The following is an 11799-nucleotide window of genomic DNA, read 5'->3' on the forward strand; positions in this document are numbered from 1 at the left end:
AATTAAATATTATATATTAATTTAATTAATATAATATATAATATTACATGTTAATATATAAGCTAATATTAATATATATATTAACCTATCCTACGTATTAACTCCACTCATATATATAAACTAATATATAAACTAATGTAAATATACTAACCTACACCAAAATGTTACATAAACTAACCTATACCATACGTAAATGTCCTTATTTTTAATACAAAAGTAAAACCCATGTGTAATAAACTTACGGTAATGTTTGTTATTGAGCGGTGAATCGCATCGGCATATCGGGGAGTATGCTGTAAGGCTCATGCGAAATGATTACCATGCGAAATCCCGATGCGATATCGCATCGGGGTATGGAGGCCCTCATTAAATTAAATATGCTTTTTCAAGCCATCGTGTATCGGCCATCGGGAAGGTGGAGTGGATATTGTATCGGGGGTTTTGAAAATGTTTTGCGAATAAGATTTGCGATGCGACAAAAAGTCCCGATACAATTATTTTTATTTTATATATATTAATTTTATATTTTAAATTTTAATTTAATTAAATTAATTATATTTTATATAATAATTAATTTAATTATTTTGAAATTTAATATATAAAATTAATGTTTTGTTTTTATTTTATTTTAATGAAATTTAATTATGAAATTAACTAAATTACAACTACTTGAAAAATAAACTACAGCCACTTGAATGTTTGGATTTTGGGATTAGAGTTTGATTTGGAAATTAGAGTGAATTTCTTGAAATCCCGATAATTAATAATTTGGCTACATAACTAAAAATGAAAAATGTTAGTAAAAACTTGCTACGGGTTAATATTTAAAATGAATGCATTATCGAACTAATTTATTTACAAAATGCAATATGGTACATTTTATGCATTTTTAACCCAGGCTAGATAAATTATGAGACTTCAAAGAAGCACCATTTTCAAACCAGTTGACCAAATGAGGCGAAACAAGCGTCGATGGGAAGCTTATAAAAAATCGATTCTAACAAAGCAATCAAAACAAGAATCCAAAGAAAACTAAAAATTAACGAAAGCGTAGGGCAATCAATTAAAATAAAAATCAAAAAAGGTGCTTAGCCAAAATTTTTATAGAAAGGGTCCCCATTATTGACTTGCTCAACTCAAATAATGGGGGGTGTTGTGTTTTTACCACAACAATTGGCGACACACGGGAGAAGAACCAGTTATCTCTTTTTGTTATGAATGAGATTAAAGTAAAAATAATTAAAGAAGAGAAAATTTTGCGTGAAATGCTTGACTAAGTCCATTAGTCTGAATAAAAGCAAGAATCATCTAATTGTAATTTTTCTTAAAATTCCTCATACATTAAAATATTTCAAAACTCTACATCAGTCCTTAATTAGTTGTAGAGATAAAGCAGGGGTCACTTTACAGCTTAGCTTTTAAAATATACTCCTTTGTCATAGGTAGAGCCACTGCTGCCAGCAAACATTTATAGTTTCGACAGGGTTACCTTTTAATCATAAATGATTCAGAATCCCATCTGTTTAAGAATTATTGATCTAGAGATAAATCCATTTATATATATATATATATATATATATATATATATATATATATATATTTTAAATAAATCTTAAAAGCCATTGTCCTAGTATGGTAGCCAGATAGTTGACAATGCCATTCACTGGTTAAAATTGGGCTGAACAAGCTGGCTCGTGATGAGACCCCTTGTCTTATAATTGTTTGCATCATAAGCCATTACCCTGGTTTGCTTAGCAGTGTTGGTAATGTCAGCCTATTTTCCCCTATGATCATGGTAAGCAGGCTCGCGATGAGACCTCTTATCTTTTAAGTTTAAATATATTTCTGGATTATTCTCTAGAAAAATAAGACTCTTTGGGACAGGGAGAATCGTTGACTCCTTAAGAGTTAAGAATGACAATTTCAGAGTTAAAGGTGCTTTGCTGTAAAGTGTCTTTACTTGGTTAAAAATAACTTTTCTTGACTAATAATAGAATTTTGAAAGATCCTAATAAAATTTTGAAATCTCAAAATGATTACAATTTGATGAAAAAGAAATTTTTCAGATTTTATGATACTTTGCCAACTTCTCTTGATTGATAATCTCTTCCTTAAGTATATCTACCTTTATAATAAGAAAATCAAACTTTACTAAGAGATTTAAGAAAAAGCTAATAGGTGACTATTAACAATTTTTCTCCATGTATCCTGACCATTGTTAGGTAACAAGAAGACCTTCCATATAAACCGCAGCAAAGTCACCAAAATCAAAACTGAAAACCAAAAGAAAAGAAGTCTTATGCTAAAGTGAGAAAAGAAATCAGCAATCAAAACAAAAATGAAATTTTTTAAATTTTTTTTTTTTTTTTTTTTTTTTTTTAGAAGTGGAAAGGAAAATCCAAGCTTCAAAAGATAAACTCAAACAAGAATGTTTATATGAATATCTCAACCATATGAAAAGGAAAATAATCGTGTAATTATTTTTTCTTATGTCGAGATTTAGAAAAACATACCTTGCAGAGTTGTGAATGCTTTAGGCTTTTAGATAACAGTGATCGTAAAATTCAGCCACAATGAATAATTTCTGTTTGATATGAGTCTTCTTGTTCCCAAGCATCATCTTAATCATTTTCTAAAAAGGAATGCTTAAAGAAACAGATTAAAGGTTTAGAAACTTCCTGGTGTAGCTGTTTCGATGAAGATTATCGCTGCTTATTGAAATAAAGCCAGGAGAAGAGTATGGAGTTGGAAATATGATTCGGCAGAAGATTGAAAGCTTCAAATGGAGAGCTGCAAAACAGAGTTTTATATCAGCATAATTTAAAAACAAAAATGAAACTAGAATGATGGAATGGAAATTAATGAAAGTGGGCACATGAATCTTACCATTGGATAATTGCTTTTGATCTTACCTGAAAGGTATCAGTTTCTCCAAGGTAGCGGACTTTTTATTTTAATTAATATTAAAAACATGAAGAAGTCAAACTAACCAAAATCCTATAACCCAAAATCATTATTTATTTTATTTAAACTAAAGCAAGCAGTAAAAATGGAATGCTTAGTGCTCAAGGGAATTGAAATTAAAAGAAATGCATCAGCAATGAAAATGAGAATTTGCAGTAATGACTATTCCTCAAAATATCACAAGTTTCATATAAATTCCATTATTTTATAAATAGTTCGGAATCAAGACCAAATCTACGATAATAAAGTTTAAATATGAAGATAGAAAGGTCTTGAATTCCATTTTTAATTATGGATTTATATATTTAAACTAAAATGTATGAGAAATTGAAATAATTTGGATATGCTGCAAATTGGTCATTAACTGCTTTCTTACCATGGTGGTTACCCAAACTCGCTTTTAAAATAACACATTGCCGTATCGGATGATTCACATAACATGTTTCTTCACCATGCTTCAAATTTAATCTGTAGAACTTCACCTTTATTGCTATGCCATATATCGATTAAATGTTAATGGCTCAAAGGCATGCATTGGAAGCTATTGCATCGGAGATTGCAATGGCAGATTGCCGATAAGAACATGTGCAATGAAATGAAGCGATCGCATCATTAAAGAAATATTATATCGGGGATCAGAGAATAAATTGCATCGTGCTTCCCATATTGCAAAATACACATTGTAGATTCAGAGAGGTGATGTGAGCGTAAGAATGTGATGAAATGATTGCAATATTGGCGATGCGATGGAAGTCGTAGCTAATCGGAAATCGGAAAACTTTGGGTACCCGATGTAACACAATATAATTTCTGCGATGCCGATATGCGATGAAGAGCGGACCCGATAACTGTTTATCATGGGATTTCAATAATATATCGGATCCGAAACATCGGCCATAAATAAAATTGCAAAGAAGCGATTGCGATATCGGCGATGCGATGGATGACGTAAATCGGCGATCGCGATCGGCAATCTTATGCGCATGATATAACAATTCTAAATATGCCGATATGTGATGAAGAGTGGACCCGATAATTCTATGATGAAAATTTGATAACATATCGGATCCGGGACATCAGTCCTTTTAAAGTTATGTTCTTACCATTATTGCGATTGAACGGACACGATATTTTATGAATTTGATTTGAGTTTCATATCGGGTCCGGAATTATGTAGTCATTGCAATATCGGTAAACTCGATTATTGGCGATTCATGTTCATAGAAGTACACTTCGCTTGGAAAGCTCCGATATGTGAAATGCAATATGGCATATGAGTAAGATAATACATCGGAGGTCTTTAATGAACAATTTGTGATCAAAAGGAATGCTAAGAGCTACTTCCGATGAAATGTTGTGATGCGAATGGTCTTATGATATTTCTTGAAATTTCAATTGGGTTTTCTAATGAATGAAAGCAAAGTTAAAAAATCTTAAATTCTAATGCATCACAAATAAAATTTCCCTGAGCTGTTTGCAAATTTAAAATGAGTTTGCTGCTTACTTCAGATTTTGAAAAGAAATAAAAACCTGCAAATAAAACATAACATAAATAAAAAATAAGCTAAGAAAAACAGAACTAATAATGGATCAAAATAAAGTTGTAAATGCGTACCTGAAAAGAATTTGTTTGTAAATTTTACCTGATAAATCTTCAAATTCTTCCTTTGATTAAAATCATCTCATTATTTATTTTAAATCTAAGTGTGCAATCAGCCTAAATGAAATCAATCATTCATGTTCATTGAATATAAAATTTACCAGAAATAAATATGAAACTATGCTTCCCTTTCGAAGTGAAGTAACAATTTATTACCTCTGCTCATTCCGAATTAATCTTGAGAAAAATCTAAATTGTTATAGTGACTTTTTAATAATGCCTTTAGTAAATAAACATGATGCGTTTTACAGCATCAGATAATAAACTAAAGATTAAAATGAGATTAAGCCACTAATTGTAGAAAAATGTCAAAACAGATTTTTATGTGTGCACTTGGCAAAATGAGCATCCTTAAGATCAGCTTTTGGCAAATTCCGAGGAAGATAATATGAACTTCATATGATTACCGTGACAGGTTAGACTGACTAATAATGATGGAATTAGAATTAGGCTTATCATAGTCAATCATACATCTCATGGGATAATGGGATCATGAAGCTTTTATATCCTCAAATCCTCACTATATAAATTTCAAAAGAAAATCTTAGAAGGAAATCCCGAAATGAAGAAAAGTGGCTTTGAGGCAATCGATGCCAAATGCAACTTTAATTGACTTTGATCAAGACATTATTCAAAATAGGCAGAGTAGAGAAACCGCTATAAGAAATTTCAAAAAGGAAAGCAAGAATTAAAATTTTCTGATAAGGAAAAATGTTTCCACTGAACATGTATGAGAAGGCTGATTGCTTTGTTTTATTTTTCAATCTACAGAACTATTGCAAATAAATTAACTACATAAAACAACCTAACTAAATTATTTCTACTCCTATTCTAACCATATACATGAAAATGACTAGGTATAGTCATATTTCCAGTGTAACCATTCTCTCATTTTTATTCCCGCGTTTATGTACAGTTCAAATGTTAGCGATAAGAATAAAAATCTAACTAAACTAAGGAAAATAAATCTGAAATAAGAATGTACAGTTATTGTTAGCAAGTTGATTAAAATCTCCTTCTCTTGAAATTCCCTTTCCAATTGAATACCAATTGGATCATAGAAATCTGAATGGATTTCTATTAAGGATTGAGCAATGTTCGAAGGGAGAGATAACAGGCCAGAATGTGAAGATGAGCTTTTAGATTCTTTGACCTGAAAAAATTTGTTAGTGTTATGTACAAATGTTAAATCATTGACAATTTTATTTGAAGGAGAAATTTCCAAACAATTTTCAAATGAGTCAATGAAAAATGGATGGAAGCCTTTCAAATTAAATGGCAATTTGTTAATTGAATTGAATTGCTGGCCAGATTGCAAAAATACATTCTCTTGTTGACATTGCCTTTGAGAAGATAGAACCTTTTGATAAGCAATGAACATCGATTGACATTGATATGTTAACAGTTTTCTATGTTCATGGTTATAATATGAAACTTCAATTTCCCAATTCGGCAATGCCTCAATTGAGTGTTTGATAGTAAAGTGTTCAATATGCCAACAGAAAGTGTGAAAAAATTGAAAAATAAAATCTGAAAATAAATATAATTTTATACAAAATAAGTGAGGAAACAAAAATAAAATGAAATCACTATTTGTACAACTAATGTTACAACACAATTGGGATCGTTTTGAAATGATTTCATTTTCACAAGGAATGGCCAGAATTATGGAATTTGAATAATTTTGAATTCCAACTTGTGAAATAGAAAACGAATTATGATTATGAATAGGAATGAGAGTTTGATCCTCATATGAATCATAAATTGGAATGATTTCTTGAATGGTGAAATCATGAAGATAATTTACTGCTCTAAAATGAGGATTAGTTGGAATAATTTCTAAATTGAAGCGTTCCTCATTCTCATATTTTATTTGAATTTTATCATGAGGATTCTCTTGAGAAAAATTGAAATCAACATCCTCAATATCAGAGTAATCATCATAAATGACCTCACAAGACTGTCTGGAATTCCCTTCGATTTCATCCAATATACCAAAACAAGAAGGAACAAGAATTTCATGTTCATTAATGGCAAAAGAATGATCAATTATTGTTTCTTTATCTTGATAAGAATTTAATGGTAATTCATTTAGATCAGCCTCTTTAATTTCTGGAATATCATTAGTACCAAGAGGAAAAATATTACCATCATTAAAAATATCAGGATAAAGGGAAAAATGTGAACCTGAAACAATGCATTTAAAACTGTCTCTGTTTGAGAGCTCTTGTGCATTATGCTCATTGTAAATTTCAGATTGCAGATCATTCCTTTGCGTGCATATGCTTTCTTGAAGAACGTTGCTTTGCTGCTCTGATTTCGGCATTTGTTCATCATGGAGAAATTCAGAAATTTGTACAGCAGTTTGCATTTTATTTACTTTGATTGCTGCTTGTACTTGCTGATTTGCGATTTGATTTTCCGAATTTACTTCAAAGTAGCTTTCATATTTCAAGACGGCTTTTTCTCCAAAATTGTTGTTGTTGTCTTCTTGCATTTGAATAGAAATATTTTTTAAGCTTTGTGAAACCACTTCATCACAATTTATTTGCACATCCAAATTGGGATTCTCATTTATATTGGAAGGGGATGGAACAAAGCTTGAATCAATCTCATATGGATTGGGAATGGTTGGAAGAGAACAAATATATTTAAACCAATCTAATGATTCTTCTTTTGTAGGTTTATCTTCGTCCTTAAATCTTAAACAATTCAAGTGAAATCGAATATGAAAATCATTAACAGACTCATTTTTAAACCTTCGTAGATATTCAATTTCTTCACATACCTGTTCATAATCGTAGCCGTCAAATTTACAAATGAAAATTGTAACAAATTGATCCCAGCTATGGATTGAGGCAACTGGAAGAGTTTTGCACCAGTTTCTGGCTTTTGCCGCAAATGTGAGAGTAAAAATTCTGCATAAAATGCCTTCATCAATTCCTTGAAAATCATCTTTTGAAACATTTTGAATAAATTGAAAGACATGGTTAAAAGCAGAAGAATTCCCCTTACCATTAAAATTTACCTGAGACAAGAGTCTTACCACTTCGGGTGGAGTATTGGAGGATGCACGTCCATGGATACAACTCCAAATTGGAAGCTTAAGAGGAGCCATCACAATAAAATATTAAAATTGAAAAGACTCCAATAGACAAATTTCTCAGGCCCTCCTTCTAGCGCCAATTTTGTTGAGGCCTCGAAAATCGCTGCAACAACATTGGGGGATAACCACCCGGTCCGGACCTTAAAAGCAGCTCCTTTTCCGTTTGGTGTGGTGGCTCCAACTGTTCATCTAGGTCCAGTTACCTTCTCCCTATTGCTATTGGTTTATAATGTATCTTTAACTACCAATAGACAGGGACATCAGATCACTTCTCCTTGCTGATCAGGCAAGAGAATGACCCTTAAGCTGATTTGGGTTCAGCCAAGCCACAACTAAAGTTTTGCCTCTTTGAGGAGAGGACTTAAAAGAATGTAAAATTTACTCTAAATGCAAGCTTATTCTATGATGCAAGCAAAATAAACTAATCTAAATCCTATCTTAATTAGGTAGATATAGATCTAACCCAACTAAGAGCAAGATAATTAAAATATTAGGATTTAAACATGTCTTGCTTATAATGAATATCAAGTTAATGAAGTAGTTCAATTAACTGATATTATGGCTACCAAAACACATCCTATTGAGACCTTAAAACTGAAATAATAAATCAACAACATTCAGGAAGTAGTTCTCAAAATGATATTGATTATCAAATCAATAAATCCAATAATTGAATAATGATATGTAGAAATAGTTCACACACATTATTATTCAATAAATCAGTTTCATAAGACAGATTTCAGAGTAAGTAGTTACTCCAAAATGAGAAATTAATCCATAAAAACAGAGATACATAATAACAAGATTGAGACAAATTACCCATATTGACAATAGTGCACAAACATGAATAAAATGACACATTCATATCACCATAAAAATAAAACTGATATTTGAAACAATAGTATTAGAAATACCAATTTATTGCATCCATTTCTCTGTTCTTGGTCTCCAACAGCCCTTTACATTGCTTGAACTTTTGCCTTCAAAACTAGAGCCACAATAGTGCAAGCTTTGCTCCTCATGCATAATTCAATATACAAAGGGAAAATCCTCAATAATCCCCAGATCTGAGATTTTTCACTCCTCCCTCCTACAACTCTAAATTCCAATTACAATAGTGCTTTTAGAAGCTCTAAAATTGCAGAGGAGAGCAGCCCCTTTTACACTCTGCAATTTGTTATTTATAATATTGGTCAAGGAATTGTTGAGAGAAGAGTTTGTTGAAGAGAGATCTGCTAAATCCAATTTTACTTGCTCCTAATTTTGATCTTCAATTGCTGGAGCCTTCTCATTGATTGAGATTCTTTTTCCATATTTCTTCCACTGTTTTCCTGCAAAAGAAATCAAGATAAATTAAAATGGAATCAAAATATTATTTCTGGCAATTAAATCAAACCCAATCAAATTCTATTTAAATAAATAATTAAAAACAAAATATAAGCTCTGTATTGATGCTTGGAATGGTTTGATTGGTAAATGATATTATTGACCAATGGATCTGCAATTAGAAGAGGCTTTGGACCAATGAAATTGAAAACAATAACTCAGAAAATTGATTTTGTTTTTCAAAATTCGGAGCCTGATCTTCTGCCTGATTTTTGGCGCAATAAATGATCAAATCTGTTGGTGAAACCTCCTTCAAAATGTTCTCCTTGATTTTCTCTTTCCAATGAGCTGTCCTGGGCCTCATTTGGCCAAGTAGAACTCAATTTATGAGCTTCCAAAGTTGATGGGTCAAATCTGATGTAAATCTGGAAATTCTGTTGCTGGGCTAAAAATGAGAATTTGAATTAAAATTTTAATTCTAAATTAGCATTCTAATTATCTAATAATAAATTCTAATTTAATTGTTAAATTAAACTAAACTAATTATTTATTAAACTATTTATAAACAAATTTAATCTAATTAAAAAAACTAATTAATATTAATCTAAATCAATCAAATTAATTAAATATTATATATTAATTTAATTAATATAATATATAATATTACATGTTAAATCAATCAAATTAATTAAATATTATATATTAATTTAATTAATATAATATATAATATTACATGTTAATATATAAGCTAATATTAATATATATATTAACCTATCCTACGTATTAACTCCACTCATATATATAAACTAATATATAAACTAATGTAAATATACTAACCTACACCAAAATGTTACATAAATTAACCTATACCATACGTAAATGTCCTTATTTTTAATACAAAAGTTAAAACCCATGTGTAATAAACTTACGGTAATGTTTGTTATTGAGCGGTGAATCGCATCGGCATATCGGGGAGTATGCTGTAAGGCTCATGCGAAATGATTACCATATCCCGATGCGATATCGCATCGGGGTATGGAGGCCCTCATTAAATTAAATATGCTTTTTCAAGCCATCGTGTATCGGCCATCGGGAAGGTGGAGTGGATATTGTATCGGGGGTTTTGAAAATGTTTTGCGAATAAGATTTGCGATGCGACAAAAAGTCCCGATACAATTATTTTTATTTTATATATATTAATTTTATATTTTAAATTTTAATTTAATTAAATTAATTATATTTTATATAATAATTAATTTAATTATTTTGAAATTTAATATATAAAATTAATGTTTTGTTTTTATTTTATTTTAATGAAATTTAGTTATGAAATTAACTAAATTACAACTACTTGAAAAATAAACTACAGCCACTTGAATGTTTGGATTTTGGGATTAGAGTTTGATTTGGAAATTAGAGTGAATTTCTTGAAATCCCGATAATTAATAATTTGGCTGCATAACTAAAAATGAAAAATGTTAGTAAAAACTTGCTACGGGTTAATATTTAAAATGAATGCATTATCGAACTAATTTATTTACAAAATGCAATATGGTACATTTTATGCATTTTTAACCCAAGCTAGATAAATTATGAGACTTCAAAGAAGCGCCATTTTCAAACCAGTTGACCAAATGAGGCGAAACAAGCGTCGATGGGAAGCTTATAAAAAATCGATTCTAACAAAGCAATCAAAACAAGAATCCAAAGAAAACTAAAAATTAACGAAAGCGTAGGGCAATCAATTAAAATAAAAATCAAAAAAGGTGCTTAGCCAAATTTTTTATAGAAAGGGTCCCCATTATTGACTTGCTCAACTCAAATAATGGGGGGTGTTGTGTTTTTACCACAACACCCCTGTATATCCCTAAACAAAATTCTCCTTTAAACCCCTATTCCCATTATATTATCCTCCTCCTAATACTCCCTTTTTAATTTTCCCCTTGGTGGCAAATTGTCAAAGCAACCTCCAGCTTCACTATAATCAAATGGCAGTCTAAATTCAGTTTACAAAATAGCATTCATGGCATCCGAGGTTTCATCAGAATATGAGGAGGGGACCCACAGTGATACAACCTCAGGAGAACAGGCCCCCAGGAGACATCACTGGAGTGGCAAACATGGTGAGGGTGTTTGGCTCATCATGGGGCACTTGTAGGTGTCCAAAATGTGCCCGTATTTTTGCACTTCACCTACATGGAGGTCAGTCTATCTTGGTTGGGGTCACTTTCACATTGACACCCAAAGCCATATCAGTGGCAATAGGCATACCAAATGTTGGAGAACAGTGGCATAAGAAGAAGAAGGTGGAGAGGCATCATTATGAGCCTTACATTAAGGCCAGTTTTTTGAGTCAGCTCACGAGAGTTTTCCCGTTTAGATTTTGAGAGATGAGTATGCTCTGCTCATGAAACTGATCATGAAATACTTCAGTTGTGAGGGGAGGTTTTCTCACCTTTATGCCTATCACATCAGGTTGCTCATGCATTTTACCAGGGTGCAAATGATGAACCTCCCATTTTTCATCTGCAGGAACATAGAGAGGATGAAAAATTTCATGCAGCACAAGACCCCTCGACAACAGCTTAACAGTGTTTATCACTTTGCTCTTATCTGTATTTTGGTAGATCATCAGTTGGGATGGTATTGCTTGGGAGGACTTCATCTCCCGTGACTTCTTCAGTGCTCCACAGGTAGTATCAGAGGCAAAGCATGAGATAGATGGCCCATCACATCAGTATGA

The sequence above is a fragment of the Pinus tabuliformis genome, chromosome 7 (genome assembly GCF_031772625.1).
Source record: "Pinus tabuliformis cultivar Carrire ecotype Pingquan chromosome 7, CPIR1, whole genome shotgun sequence".
NCBI lineage: Eukaryota > Viridiplantae > Streptophyta > Pinopsida > Pinales > Pinaceae > Pinus > Pinus tabuliformis.